Source organism: Cardiocondyla obscurior, linkage group LG05, assembly GCF_019399895.1.
Source record: "Cardiocondyla obscurior isolate alpha-2009 linkage group LG05, Cobs3.1, whole genome shotgun sequence".
NCBI lineage: Eukaryota > Metazoa > Arthropoda > Insecta > Hymenoptera > Formicidae > Cardiocondyla > Cardiocondyla obscurior.
In genome coordinates, this window is record NC_091868.1 from 2,197,486 (window position 1) to 2,212,833 (window position 15,348).

Genomic DNA, 15,348 nt, shown 5'->3' on the forward strand with positions numbered 1-15,348 from the left:
TTTTTTTTTCAAAGTATATTGTTCAGAAAATAGTATCGTCACTATCCCTCAAGCAAATACCATTAAGGAAAAAAATTTTATAACTCCGAAAAAATCTAGTCATACCGTCGCGGAATTTTATTCTTTAGCTGGGGATCCTATTTCCATCTTGACTATCTATTTCGAGAAGAAAGCGTTGACATCGCGGTTGTCGCTTAGATACACCGGATATCGTAAACGTGGCATGTAAACCTTTCCTTCCCGTTGATATCATACGCTGCATGCAATATATTTTTGCACGGTACAAATAGAAAACGATTCGCCCAACGCGGAAAGTCGAAAGTATTCGAATAATATTTTTACAGACGACGTAACACATAAAGCGTAGAAGAAACGAAAAAGAGGTTTCTACACTTTATTTACATTCCCCGACTCTATTTTATATATATATATTTTTTTTCTTTTTTCCCTCGTGGACTTTTTGAATTACAAATTCAATAATAAAAAAAAAAAAAAAGAAGAAGACATTAATATACGAAGGGGCGTTAACACTTTACTTTTATATTAAAAGTAAGATTGCTTATTAACGTTGTGTATTTAAATTCAAAATTAACATAAGAAATGCAGGGGGGAGGTTCCGCTAATATTGGATTTCTGTGTATAAGATAAAGTTGTAAACCGCGTAAGCGAAAAATTGTAATACGCCACGCTAAATCGTAATTATTAAAATTAAATTATGCACCGCGCCATTGGACGTTAAAGGGAAAACGGTACGGACGGCTGTGAATTTTCAAGCAAGACTCTTGGCGCGCGTAGCCCGATCTTAAGCTAATGGATTATATTAGTCTAATCCTTGTCGCGGTGATAAAAAGTTACACGAAAAATATATAATTTCCTTCGCGAGTAAGCGCGAGGGAATAAATAGAAGAGCACATTTTCTATTCATAATATTTGAAAGCGTAATTCCGCGTGGTATAAAATTTACATGTACAAAGATGCTAAAAATCATACTACTTTATTCCTTTAAATATCAAATCATCATTAAGCCTTTAGATGTCTGTCGGCGCGATTGACGTAAATAATAATGTTGAAAAAACGAATTCGGTTGAGACTGCGTGGACTCGCTGCAAATAATCGGGGCTACTTCTTTGTGTGCAATTTCGGCGAGCGCGATACTCAGCGGTAACAACGGCGAGTGTTAAATAACAATTATGCTAAACTGCTGAACCCCGCGGCGTTTTCGGGGCGTGAACGTGCATATTAAATCGTAGATACACGCTCGTTAACAATACGGCGTGCCGTTAACAATGCAGCAAACCGTTGTAAAATTTCATCGGTGTTCTTTGCTACGGACAAGCGACTCGTACATTCAACCGCGCCGGTGAAATTTGGCAGCGCCAGTCGTAATTAATCGCGCAATAGCGATAATTAACGTGGAAGATAGCAACAAAGTTATAATTTCGAGGGAACGCGTGTAAATCATTAACGTACAGTACTTCATTTATGCAAGAAAGAGCATAATTTAGAATCGTTTTCTATTTATCAGTACAGTCGGACTCTATTCTATCCTAGCTTTATCTATTTACTTTCACAAAAAACGCACAAAATTTGTCTTGTAATTATTGCATAATATATTTTCAATTTATAAAAGCGGAATTAGAAATGAGATAATTTGATTGTAAAATTGTTAATGGGTTAACACTTAATTAATTCATAGATATGTAAATCGTTCGTAAATATCTGATAAGTAGTGTAAATGTTTTCTAAACTTCATATAAATCAATGATAAAAAAAAACAATTTTATCGCTATAAGAATATTTAACTTTCTGCTACTAAAACTGATATTCAGCACCAAAAATAATTCGTATCAAAAAGCGTTAATCTAAAAAAAAAAAAAATAAATAAATCTTTAATTTCTCAATTTCCATAAAACGCTAGAAAGCATTATTTCATGTTGGATGGCGAATATAAAAAAAAAAGGCAAAAAAACAAACAAATAAAAAAAAATGCGCAGAAATACCGCGATTTTTGTCGAAAATCCAGTTTTGTTTTTTTTTTTACCGTTGATAAACGTCAAAGATATTATTCGCGAGCGCGGGATTGTTTTCGAGAGAGAGATAACGAATGTACAGAAGACCGGGTGTGGGTCCTGTGATCTCCGTTCGCTCGCGCAATGATTATTTTTATTGTCGTGACTCGCCAGTAGCATTTTTCCCCGAGGGTTTCAAGCGGTGGCTTTGGCGGGCGACGTGTGCGCTCGCTCGCGAGGCAGAAAAACCGAGCGTTTCACGCTCGTTGCATCCGCGGTACGGTCTCTAGTCTTCTCGGACGATGTTCTTGATTCCGCAGGTTAAAGGGTCGACTACACCCCGAGTATATGCATACCGTCTGGTAGTCGAATTACGCGGCAGCTTTAGCTACACCCGCCGCTTCTATGTTTTTCTTCGGATGCGCCTCAAACGGGAAGGTTAAATTGCATTCGTAGTTTTGGCCGCGGAACCGCACACCCGCACGAGCAAACGCGGGCGCGTTCATCTCTTTTCGGGGTTAACGCGAGTTTCTTGCTCTTCGGTACGCGATGCCGCGGAATGTGCTCCGTATACGAGCGCAATCAATAACATCTGGGTATCTCTTTGAGCCTCGAGATCAACGCTTTATCTTTCCACGGTTATGCAAACTCGTCCGCGCCCCCGATATTTGTTCTCTTACTAACGAGTTTTACATTAATTAATTTTTGCGCGATGGGTCTTGAACCGGTTGACCTTCTTTTACGACCATTTAAAATCTAACAAAGAGGCTATTTTTGTTGGCACGTTTTTTATTGACAAATATTGAAAAATTGAGTGTCAAAAAAAATGTTTATCACAAGAAAAAAAAATTACTTTATACCACACCAAAATAAGTTATGTGTATTACGAACGATAAAGTAGCTAAAGTTTTTTACGGCAAAAATTTAATTCACAAAGTCGACACTTTATTAAAAAATAATTTTCCTGCGTACGTTTTCCGGCAACAAAATTTTTTTTTTTCACAAAAATCTAATTTGTAAAAACGCTTTCTCACAACTGAAATAGTTAATTTCCGAAAGGCGTCCATTAAAAAATTGCAAACGTTCTTTCATATTCAAGCAAATAATGGTAATATTAGCTAAAGGAAAATTCTGTTTAGACTAAATATTTCTTACGCGAAGAGGAAAGAAAGATTCGTATCCCTGCGCGATATGCTATAATTCACGTCTCGTCTGTCAGGCGGAAAAGCGTGTTTGAATTGAAAGTACCTGATGCATACGGAGAACAGGCCGCGGCAAGCGGCGGGGGCGCGTCGCGGTTACGAGAATCTTACAGCGAGCGAAACGTCAATATACAAATTGTTACTTTTGACAGGATATTGACACGCACCGCCGCGAGATAACGCGATGCAAGGTATAATTTTCTGGGAGAGTGCCTTCGCGAGTTCGGCGACGTGTCGGACGTTCGCGATCTCTCGATTTCGCGCGGACGGGCATTATGCGAGGCGTATGAAACTTGAAGTTAGAATCAGTGACGTTTCAAGATAAGAGGCTGGGGGAATCTACACTAGGACTGGTAGGCAAGATCCAATTGTTCGTTCGTCGGTCCATTAAGCTCTCTGCAAATCTCATTTCGCGCGAGGTCGCGGAAAGGAATATGGCGCGATAGCTCGCAATCAGTGTCAGCGTTCTAGTTCCCGTCCTCGAACAATTCTTTTTTAATATTCTTACGAACGAAATGGACAAACGAAGTAGTTTGAAAATTAAACGTCATTAAAATTTAATTTTAATGCACTTTTCGAAATACTCTTGTTGTAAGTTACGTAATTAAAGTCAATCTTTTTAAAAACGCACGTAATACTTATACATATGTTAATCATCATACAATATTACAATTTATATTATAAATTTATATTATAAATTCTAATTTTATATTTAATGCATATTTTTTGTATACATTACACTGATAATTTTGCTCGTAAAAAATTCCACGAAGCTTTAAATTAATAAAGTATTTAATTTTAATTTTACTTAAATGTGTAATGCAATTATTACATTAGTTTTAGATCGATCGAATTAATAAATTGTTAATTCAGAACAATTTGTTGCCTTGTCAGAGATATTTTATACGCGTTGTCGCCTTTTTAAATCTGGTTTTGCATTATTCCGCTTTTAAATCTTTCTTATCTAAATGCAAGTTAGACGATACAGTAAAAAGTTTATTACGAATTCTAACGGTGTCTTGGCATATATTTATTTTGCAGATGCAAATGCGCGCATAAACATAACGCAGACCGTAACTTAGAACTTCGTCATTTCCGCAAAAAAAGAATTTTTCACGTGGGAATTGCAGGTTTCTGTAGACACGGCGCAGAGCGGAGAAATATGATTCAATATGCAGAAAATTCAATTTTCGGAATTCTTAAGTTGCGCTCGTTGGCGAGCACTTTTTAAAGGTTGTAAGAAAAAGAGGAATACGCGATTTTATTCCGCCCTTGTTCTTTCATATTTTTATTCTATTTCGTTGGACGATTCCGTCAAAGACACTATCGGACGTAAAATGCTTCGCGAAGAACTTTTAAGAAAGTAACGGGGATTCTATTTTTCGTCTAATTTCGTTTAAGATGCCTCCAATTTAAAAAATATTACGTTACTTCACTGCCGACGTCGTACTGCCATAAATAATAATTAATAACGTTAACATAACATTTACCGTGCTATAAAAATAAAAACTACCTCGCAAGAAAAATTGCGTATTTATGCTAAGATAATACCGGGTCGGCAAAAGCTAAGAGATGAGTTCTAAGTGTTTGAACTGGTGACCGCGACATTATTTATTTAACGCTCGCGGAAGGTACGATCGAACATAGAAAAATGTTTTCGGTAAGCAGCAAAATTGTAACAACTCGCACTCGCGTGCTTTCGACATAATGCCGTTTCGATTTACTGAGTTTTGGGTGAAACTTTACTCTTTGACATTCCTTTCACGTAAGCAAATAATAACGGGCTTGGCTTCGAATATTCGTAGCTTCGCGAATTACAAGCATGTTGTTCAACTCGATATTAAAAGGGTTGTTTCTTTTTTTCACCATTTTTTTTTTTTTATATTATCGTCGAAGAGAGCTTTGTTTCGTACCAAACCTTTGTTTAAAAAAAAAATACGCTCTTGTAATTATTCGCAACTGTGTATCACTCTTGCAAGCATAATAAGCGGAATATATACATCTATATGGTAGATAAAAAAAAGAAAAAATTAAAAAAAAAAAAGGAAGAAAGAAATAATACTTTCCTCTGGCTGCTCATTTTTAACGGACTGCGAACATTGCAGCCGACTTTCCGCGATGACAATCGACACGTATATTCAAAGTGCGCAGGCATGCGCATAACTTATTTATTTATTTTCTTGTTAGCCACGACGAAATGCCAACAATGAACGGTTAGACTGAATGGAAAATAAAAAAGCCGACTGAGATAAATGTGAATAGAACTCCGAGGTTCGCGTGGGTGCTGCAGTCATAATGAATATTGAAATGAAACCCCGATATAACGTGACTCGCTCTTTTTCATATACCCAGATGATCTTCCTATATATACACATTTGGTATGCTTGCGCCGATCATTTTTTAGTTATAAATAATTAGCGAATATCGGGATCGTCTCCCACCGGCGAATGTCGGGATAGGGTTACTTGACTTCGCGCTCAGACGTTCACGATAATTACGACTCTGTTTAATTATCCGGAAACTTCGTCGATGAAAAATGCTCTCGTTAAACAAGATATATTTCATATACACGACGTATCTAATTAAGCTAAAAAAAAATGTTATCAAATTAATAAAGTTTCTCAAGCATAGCGCGCCGTTGTAATGCTTGGAAAACGTTACCCGGGATTTTTTTTACGCCCTCCATATACATACACATTACTGCTGAATTTTACTGGACATTAGAGACGTAATAACTCGATCCGTAAATACTTCGGAAAATTAATATGCCGAAGGCGAATTCCGAGCCTTTCAGCGCCTTCAATTCAACGCCAATCTTCTATTTCTCTACGGGAAGTTATTAATATTTACACGAAACCGTGATTTCAATAAAAAGACTAAGATCCCGCAGCTCGGAATTACCATTCATTCATTCTCGCGTGACAGCTGAGGGTACCGGCGGTGTTATTTTATAGCATTAGTTCATGGTTTATGAATGAAAGCCGCGCTAGGAACTAGCAAACATCTGAGCTCGGCAAAGAATTGTCGCTCGGGACATAAAACAAAATCCAATTTTCCCTGCGCTTCAACTTGCGTTTGCGTACAAGTGACAAGCGTATGCATCCACGTATAACAAACGTAATCCTCCCTCTACGATATATGCCGTAAAATATGAACGATATAGTACGTAGAAATAAGCAGCGCGAAGATATGAAGTATAAAACATATAGGATTTGCGATAAATTTTTTCCTACGTCCCGTTCAACACTTTTAGAGAATACAGGAAACATATATAAGGTATGACCACAAGAGAAAAATATCTTGTGAGATTTGAAGGATTCTTCAAAATTTTTTCTCATAAAAAAGAAAAAAAAAATTGCGGTGAAAAGTAATCATATTATTTCTGACATGTGTTTAAAATAAAGGAAAGAAATTCTTTGCTCTTACGACACATTACTGAAGAAATTAGTTAATTCTGTTTTAACGCGATAATTAAAAACAGTTGCTTCAAAGTTTATCTAGACATGCCGTATTTATTCGTCAATAAAGTAACCGCGATCTGTGCTGATTGTGCCGGAGCAAATTAAAACTGTGGCGCAACATGGCTAATGAAATATCCGAAGTTACAGAAAATTTGAGAAATGTTACGCGAAAAGTTGTAATAATTTACTGATGAAATAATTAGATTTTAGTGACAATTTAAAATTCACAAACTTAATAATTGAACTTGGTTAATTAGAGTCCGATTATGTAAAATCTATTGATCATTTCTCACGCGAATTCTATTCTAATTCGAATGAGTCTTACAGATTTTGACGGCAAATAATAAAACTAAAAAATTGTAAAAAGAAAGTGATAAAATATTTTAAATTAGATAGTTTCTATTTAACGTTATTAAATAATATTTTGTTATTTAACAATAAGATTATTAATTCCATTATGGAAAAAAATTAAAATTCTTTTAATTATTAAAAACTGAGAGCGAATGTACAGAATTTTAATATTAATATATAGTAATGTTATTAATTTTATAGAATTTGGGATAATATTATTATAATTAAGAGTGGAAGGATATCCTAAAAAAGCTTTTACATATATCAATCATCTTTTCAATATCCGCGATATCTCCAGAAGCACTCTTTTCAATTGAATTGGCTATTGAATGCGAATTATTTTAGCATCGATATCGTACCGAACGTTTCGAATAACTCTTTCGATTGACACATACGGCTTAGAGTATCACGCATTGTATACGCCCGTAACAAAGGCAACGTTTACGCTCGCTGATAAATATAATTGATTACATTTTGTGCTCCGTTAAAAAAACAGCGGCCGTGACTCTTGAAAATTGAACTAGTGTCATATAGATCAAGCATCTCGACAAGAAAGGTATTTTGTACGAAACAATAAATTCTTTCTCGCCATTTTGGTAAACTTTATGAGAGAGTCCGCTGCTTCAGTTTTATTTCGACATCAATTTTTTTTTACCTCAATTAATAGTTGACCACGTATCAAGTATCGATTCCGAAAAGGTTTTTCGTTTTCTATCTATTTATTACATATACGCGTATGTATACTATTAATTTCTTTATAGCCTTTCTGTAATTTTTAAACTCGCAGTCTTTACGTTCTCATAATATACAAAGTTTTAAGATTTAGTTATTAAACTGTATGGATAAAACAGAAAAACATCGTGAAAGTGGAAAAGTCGTAAAATATTAAGAATAAAGAAAATATAAGAGTTAAAAGGTAGTAAGAAAAAATAGCATCTTTAAATTTTTAGAAGGCAGAGACTCAACTCATTAAAGTATTAAGAAAATGCGAAAGAAAATACAATGATTCTTGAATAATTCTTAAATATCGTAATGCAACCATGATATTTTTTACGCTATGTTTCAAAAAATAATTATTTTAATAAGTTTCCGGTTCTCTAGTTAGAAAATTATCTTATACAAAATTATTCTAGATTATGATAAAATTAGTATTAGCTTTGTGTTATATTAACAAATTACCGGATTCGCAATTAAAGTTTAATCAGAATTGTTCAAGATTATGTAAAATCGAGAAAAAGGCTTAATTTACATTGCAAAGTAAATCGATTTAGATGAATTAGACATCAGCTCGGGCTAATTCGCGACAGAATTTGGAACGAGTTAAGTTGGAGTTAAGACTTGATCGATGTTAGATTTAGGTCTCCAGGACTTCGATTTGGCGCCGGTTAAACTTACGAGGAACGAATTGGGTTTTGGCTAGGATTTGGTTAGGATCGAGCTGGAACCAGTTGCTCGCCTAATAAACTTACGGTAAACCTGATTTGGCTCAGAAACAACTAGTTACTTTGAGCGATAGAAAGGAAGATGTAAGATTGCGTGAAATAAAAGATGAATTTAATCACGTAGAAATTATTTTAAGAATATACTTTTCTCGCGATTTACGCGTATTTAATAATATTTTTATATGCCTCACGTCATTAAATATCATTGTTCTACAAGAATCTTATTATTTATCGCTATTTTAGTTATTTTAGTTAAAGCTATCATATATCCTAAGATATTGTACACACAAAGCAGATTTGTTACACGCATTTGGGTTACCTTATATGGGATAAATCAAAATTTCCATTACAAACTTTGAGGGACCAAGAACAACAACTAAACTTTCGGTAGATCAGTGGATCGAATATGTTTTCTACCCATATCATCTATAACAGTTCTGTACTTTATGACGATATTGTTGAGCTGCATCAACTATATGGCATGTTGTTCTAAATTGTTTGATTAGATCTTAGCTTATGTTAGATCGTTTCAGCTTCCCGCCGGATTACAAGATATCCGTGATACATGAAAAGTTTACACCCCGATAATTCAAAGAAACCTTTCGACTAGTCCGATATGTTCGCAGTCTGTCGAGAATCGAATTTATATTCCTACAATTTTTTAAATCTAATTTATTCAATAAGTAAAACGAGAATAACGTATTTTCGGAAATTATAATAATTTTATAATAAAAAGAGAATATAGTTTCGTAAACGGCTGCTCCGTGGCTGCGAAATAAACATGCGCACCGATCTGAATCTTTTTCCGAAGCAAACCGTTCAATTAGGTGCATTTCAGCAGTCTCGCAGAACGCTTCCGCCAGGATATCGATTCTGTCCGACGCAATCTCTGTGGACACCGAGAGACCACCACACAGAGGCGACTAGCCCGGCTCTGGTTCGCCGACCCCGGCAGCTGGCAAACTTACCCGGGAAAGTTTCAAAGCGAGAGCGTACGATCTCCTGTTTATCTGCGCGCAATGTGGCGACAGAGAGCCCGGAAGGCAGAAGGGCGACTTTAAGGGCCGTGCCGGGCTACCCGCCAAAGGAAACGGTCTCTGAATTCTGATTGCCGCAGCCACTTGTGCCCCTTTCGACTGACTTTCCTGACGCGCGATACAGCTACGCTATCTGCGGTTGTGTTACAGTGGAACTAGCACTAGTTATTGTCAAACAGATCATTTCGCGTTAAGGCAACCGCGCGATACGATAACATGGTCTCCGGCCGTTAGTATTATTTAAACAGTCGAAATAAATCAGCAAACTTTGCCAATTCGAACCGAATGAACCGAGTTTCAGAGAAGTATTTGCGCAACGAATTACATCCACGTTGACAATAAATGTATAACGCAAATGTTCGCGAAATTATTCAAATAATATAATTGAGGAATATAATTAAATAAAAAAAAGAAGGAACAAAGTTTCAACCGAACGTATCTGCTTTTAAAATTGTAACTGGGTGTAGTTCTGACATTTCAGATATACTTTAATGACGGCTACAAAAAGCTTCCCCTCAAAATTCGCTGAAGCCAATTGCGCGCGATACTTTCGCGGGACCTCTTTGAATAACATAAACCTTCTTTCCGCAGCCGATTTTCTTTATGTCGCCCCGCTATTACTATGCCGCAGCTCGCGGTGGAATAAAATTTTAAGAGCCGAGGTCCATTCCCTGCGGAAGTTCCGGATCGATGGACGCGAGTTTAACTTCGTTCAATGCGCCATCCGGCGGGACAGAAAGAGAGAACGAGATCCGAACGATGGCGAGGGCCGTCTCTGAATTTCGATTGCTGCACTTTCGTTCGTCGCGAGTGTTGCATGCAATGCGATATCGTTTAACACGTTTCCCCATTCGTTGCGACGCGTATTCGTCCGACGGAGAGCCGCGGAATCACGCGGGCGTGGAATTTCGCCGGCGGAGTTTCGAAGGATAATTTCACGTGCCAATAAATCGCCAATGACGGACCGTGTCGAAATAACGCCGGTTGAAAACAATCCGCGGGAATATGTAAAACTTTCATTTTGGCACCCATTTTTACGGTTACAGCGTGCGTGAGGTTCGGGCAACGTTACGAGAGAGCGAGCGGCACGGTTCGGTTTTTACAATTTAGGCTCGGTCACGGTACGATGGTTTCAGATAATGCACAAAATTCTCGAATATCGATTAATTAGTTATAACGTATGTAAATATTAAAGATATTTGAACGATTGTGTTATAAAAAAAAAGAAAAAAAGAAAATACTATCTTTATAAAAATAAAATATTCATTAAAAGTGAACAGCAAAAGTCTTAATTCTCGATTCTCGAGTAATGCATATTATCAGCGTTATTATCAAACAAAAAAAAAAAGATTATCTTTAAAAAAAATTGAACAATCCTTAAAAGTATAAGAAACTATCGTACAAAATTAATTAAAGTGTTCTTTCATATGGCAATGAGAATGCTTCTTTCAACGTTCACTTCGAGTTATTTTCAAACAAAATTGATTGCGCGTCGAGGTATTTTGACGTGAACTGATATTGATGTTAGATTATATAAAAGCTAACTCACATTGATCGGCTTACTATCGAAAAGAATTGGCATTACACGGTTGAGAGATTTTAACTCCAATATACGAGTTCGTTAAATCACGATATCGCTATTTTTAAATCGGATAGCTTCGAACGAATATTTTCCCTATTTCTTTTCCCTATTTACGGAGGAACGTCAATACTTATGAAGAATTTTACGTCTTCTCAAAGAATACACGATCTAATGTTTCCAATGTCTGCCGAGAATTTTTTTCCAAAAGCTTTATTAAAAAACATGTTCTTTATTTGCAAATATAAATAGCGGATATCATTACGCGATATTAAAATACTACGCCTATTATTCTCAGCTGTAGGTAATTTTTATCGTAGAGACTAAAATATGTTGTAGAATATTACGTGCATTTTTCATTTACGAGAAAATTCCTTCGTTTTATTTTCTTTTTTTTTTTTGCCGAATATAAGCGAAACTACTTCTAACATTAAATTTGTCATTTGCTATGCACGCTGCCAGTCCTATCTTTTTATTTATTTACGGCAAATACGACGTACGATAAAGTAACAAAATTAAAAACCAAATAAAAGATTTTAGCAAAATGTTTTTTTTTTTTTTTTTTTTGACGAACACCGTTCGATTTGATTAAAAAGTAATTACAGTTGGAAGGAAAATTGTTCCGGATTTACGCATGTTTTGCTGCCCTGTATAATTTTGTTATTTCCTATGAAGTATTGTGATTGCGGTAAATTACAATTACACGGTATTCTCTTGCGGTACAGCGCGGCGCATCATGTTTCAGCGTTATCGAAATTATATTCAATCGTTCGTGACGGACGCCGATGAAGAAAATCCACAACATAATTAGACAGAAAAGCAAATTAATGTACCGAGCGTAATTATGAACCGACGGGAGCATCATAAGCCGATAATCATTGCGAAAATAATCGTTTACTTAGCGAACGTGTCACCCTTTAACGAAAGAATAGTCACTTTTATCAAATACGCCAGCGACGTCGTTTTACGTAATTTTGCGAATAGCGTCTATTATTTATTTCTTGAAAGCTTGCTGCCAAGCTCGGTATTTCTCAAGTAAAGTTTTCGCTTCATTACGCGATGGCTGATAATGCAGCCATTAATTTCATTGCAGAACTTTTAATAACCGGCTGATTCAGACAGTAAAAATTGCAAAGAAACAGCATCCCTTTTTCTTTTATATTATTCGAATTTCTGTATTTTTCGTAGCTTTAATTTGGTGTTATTAACCTCATAAATTTATCAGTCTTTGCATTAGTAAGGACGTATAAAAATTAAATACAATGCATGTACAATGCATGTAGAATGGTAATTTTTTAATAATGAAATAAAAGTAAAAATAGGAAAATCAAATATTCGATAGCACAGTAAATAATATACGTATATTTGTGTAAGCCTATGAGAACGAAAAAAAAAAAAGGAATGCAATTTTCGATCCAATTTTCCATGTAATCGACAAATTGCATTTTATTCATATTTTTGTCGTACGGAAAATCCAGTTAATGGAAAAAATTTTTATTGCAGCAGCGAAAACTTTACATTTTTGTTTGTATTTATTTTCCCGTTCCTTTTAGTTTTTAATCGCTTTCTTCAATTTTTACATTTTAAATATGTACTGCATGCGCGTATTTAATCTTTTAAGTAATAAGAAAAATTTTTTATATTAAGAAACAAATATTCTAACCTCTTGAATTCAATAATTTTACAATTATAATATATTGTTTAAATGCTAAATCTAGACATTTTCTATGTGCAACCCCTTTTTTTAATGCTTAATAGCGTCTGTTAAATTTTATATAACTCAATATACCCGCCGTGTGTGCACATAATACGTGTTACGTCCTTTAAATAAAGATCCCAATCTTGCAGTCCGAGACTGCAAGCGAGCATATGCACAGCACTTCGCCAATGGTCCATAGAATAATATTGGAGCATACAGACAAGTCCCTAGCAAACATGCAAACCCTAACTTTTATTGAACATGATAACGTCCACGCGAGCTACGTGTTTCTCCATAAAACCGAATGCAGCCCGCAACATAAAATAAAGTGTATACGAGCGCGAGCTTTGCTCATCAATTCCTACATTTTATGCTAGAATTCTCGGAGAAATACAGCGTTACATCCGCGCGACTAATTACGTTTCATGCCGTTCGCCTCCTACAACGGAGATTAACGCGGAAGCCTCGAGCTGAGATAATTTATCTGTCAAAATTCTTGCGTACGAAACGGCACAAAAAAATTGTAAAATTCTTCCGCGAGCATGATTTTTCAGATATTAACTAAGCAAAATTATTTGTAAAATTTTGCATTTTTTTTAAATTACGGAAACCGACCCTTTAGCAAACGTTGAAAACTTTTATTATGTAATTTTAAATCCAGACACAAACGTAATACTATTACGAAATTAATACTCCGGAAAAAAAAAAATATATATATATAAAGAGTGAATTTTCAAACTACATACTGCATAAAAATATGATATTTCAAGAAAAAATAGTTTCGATCTTTAAAACCTCTGGATTTTATCAAAGTAAAATTACGAAGTTTCTCATCAGGAATATAACGAGGAATCTAATTTTCAATTCAGTTAAGTACCTAATTTCGTTGAGGTTAATAGATAGAGACTTGCCATTTTGTTCACGATAGCTTTTACCGTGAGAGAAGAAGAGTAGAGATGTTCCGTGCAATTTATCAATCCTATCGCACGTAATATTCCTATTTGTATTAATTTTGTTGTTTGATTTCCAATGTACGGTGGTACCCGGCGCGATTAGCATTTTCCAATCGATTAATTGTATTGTACAATTGACAGGATTGGAGGGAATTAATTAGACTGAATGGATGGCTTCAAATAGACTGTTGAAAAATGAACGTAGCAAAGGTTTCCATGACAATGCGCTCTATAGAGGCGAACGTGGAAACGGTCAACGATCTCTGTAATCTAGGATGAATGTGCAAAACGGTGCAACCGGTGGAATTCTGACACCTCTTTGTCTCACTTGAGATACGCCGTGCATGCGGTTGCAATAGGGGATCGACTATCGACTTACAGTTCGCACAGAATCCACGCGAGGTTTCGTTCCGTAGTTTGTGCATACTGCGTCAGTGAATCACAGATGCCCGGGCACAGTTTATTTTCGGCAATCGGGACCGGTGAACGATTAACTTTCCTTTCAATCGCAATGACCGATACTTCGATACGTAAATTCGCATGTGATCGTTCGAGGTTTAAAAGAACGAATTTAAATCGCAAAGGAACGTAAGTCGCAAAGAGAGAGAGATTTGGTCGCGAAGTATCGGGGGTAACGAAATTGTCAGGTTATCGACGAATCGCAATAATAATTTAATATATCTACGCTACCTTGTGCAAGTTCATTAAATTGTGAATTTTAATTTTAATAAAACCTTCCACAGGACTTGTATGAATTTCACGGTAATTTCTTGACGAGATATTTAAGTTTAAAATTTCTTAATAAAAGACTTTAAATTAATTGAGTTAATAACATGACATTATTATCAATATTCTGTAAAATATAGAACGGCATTTGACTTTTCTGAAATTGAAATTTTGCAAATAAATAAGAGGGGACAAAAAAAATGCATCTCCTATTATTTTCTTTGAAATCCATTATTTCCTTACGCTTACAATATATCAGAAATGACGGTTCAATCCTTCTAGAAGCTCTGAGTTTAATCAATTTTATGAACTTTACTAAAATGAGATTCCAGACTTTATTACAATATCGATCTGAATATTCCAGATCAAGTCGGTAATCATAAAACTTTACGTTTAATGCATGATTTATACGTAATATCAGCTTTAATAAAAGTAAAACGCGAACAGAGATCCCGCCAACATTTCCGCGATTCAATTCTTACATCGGTAAAAATAAATTTCCTTTAAGTTTGCGAGAACGAAATTCTTTTTCTACTGATTTATCGTTCAATTTCAGATGGGATAATAGCGTTATTGAAAGTGCTTTTCAATACATCTAAAAGTATCTTTTCACTTTTCGCAAAAGTAAATTGCAAACGCGAGATAATGCTGTTTATCGCAATTACTTAACTTGCCGTTTGACTCTCAAGCTCATTGAAATTGCAGAAAATATTTTTAATTACAATTTAATTAATTTTTATCTTTCCCCCGTCCCTCCTTTCAATAAAAATAACGATTTATGAAGTTCGAGTGACACATGATACGCGAGTTTCATGTCAAGCGGTTCCGGCAAAATGATAAATGTCAGCGGGAAATAAATGCGGATCATTACGCGCGACATATATGTATA

General features: G+C 35.5%; 1 protein-coding gene across 3 annotated transcripts in view; it reads left to right on the forward strand.

The window, feature by feature from the left end:
• Nucleotides 1–15,348, forward strand: part of LOC139102525 (neural-cadherin) — a 177,076-nt gene that overhangs the window by 64,279 nt on the left and 97,449 nt on the right. The gene's annotated exons all lie outside the window — the stretch shown is intronic.